Genomic DNA, 1,470 nt, shown 5'->3' on the forward strand with positions numbered 1-1,470 from the left:
TACATGAAGGTCTTTAATATAATCATATATGCAGCATATGGAAATGTTTTCAATTGTGTTGTGCTGTTTTTGAATGTTATATTTGGAAGTTTCACTCATGTTTTATGTTGAGTGGTCAAACAAAACTAGGGAACATTCACTGTTATGCAGGAGCCACATTGTAAGAATACATACAGACTTGCCAAATTCTAACCAGGTCACAGTATATTACATGTATGGCAGAGTTGGAAACTACTACACCAAACACTCAATACTGTCAAGCCATTCTCTTAAGAGTCCTGAATCCAGGAAGCATTGATCTTATTTTTCTGAAGCTTTCACATGTGAATGCATGAATGCAAGTGTATGTATGTGATTTCCTGTCACTAGTGATCATCACCTATATTCTCTTATTGAGAACATGAGTTTATTTGTAGTCTCATCTGTTATGGACAGGGATGATAGGTGGAAATCGGTAGTTATGTTCATACAGGGACTGCTATGTGTAGGCCTGATGGCCTCTTATAGCTTCTCTTATTTCATAATGCTCCTATGTTTCCCTGTAGTGATAGTGCAGTTATGTCTAACCAAAATTAATCTGGTCTTTTGTGATCTTGTCTTCATGGTTGCAGTAACTGGTGCACCTGGCTACAGATCTGCAGTCTCTGGTAGAAATTTAAGTAATGTGGCTGTCAGTACATAGCTAATTCAGCTGTTTGTTGATCAGTAAGTGGGTAGTTTGGGCAACTTAAGAAAAATTTTATCATCTATCCTTAATAAAGTCCATTTGCTATATATTGCTCCTGTCATTCAGTTTATTCAGATCTTCACTAGTATCTTGCAATAACCTTGAATTAAATGTTCTATTTGGCAACACCAATAAACAGTTGTATATTCCAGTGTGTGTGTGTGTGTGTGTAATTCACCTCGGTCACCTACTGGTCACCCAGCCAGTGGAGCGAGCTCAGAGCTCATAGACCGATCTTCGGGTAGGACTGAGACCACAACACACTCCACACACTGAGAAAGCGAGGTCACAACCTCTTGAGTTACATCCCGTACCTATTTACTGCTAGGTGAACAGGGGCTACACATTAAGAGGCTTGCCCATTTGCCTCGAGTGTGAGTCGAGCGTGCTAACCACTACACGTGTGTGTGTGTGTGTGTATGTATGAGAGGGTGAGAGAACAATAAGATTGCTCCCATGGTTTACTCTTAACTTGCAGAGACTGTATAAATGATGGTGTATTATGTATTGGACTACATCCTGCTGTACCTCCTTGGAATACAATGAATGCAAGCAATTTCAAATCATGCTACCATCTTTAAGAATATAGTGAAAATTCATTGTAACACTATAATGAGATGATACATTCTGTGTGGATTGGGATGTGTGATGAGTTCAGCTCCAGCTTTGGGGTTCCATGCACATCCCAGAAGGCTTGTCAGTATTGTATTTACATTGTACCACTTTTATGCATTTATTACTAA

Source organism: Portunus trituberculatus, chromosome 15 (assembly GCF_017591435.1).
Source record: "Portunus trituberculatus isolate SZX2019 chromosome 15, ASM1759143v1, whole genome shotgun sequence".
In the NCBI taxonomy this organism is placed as follows: Eukaryota; Metazoa; Arthropoda; class Malacostraca; order Decapoda; family Portunidae; genus Portunus; species Portunus trituberculatus.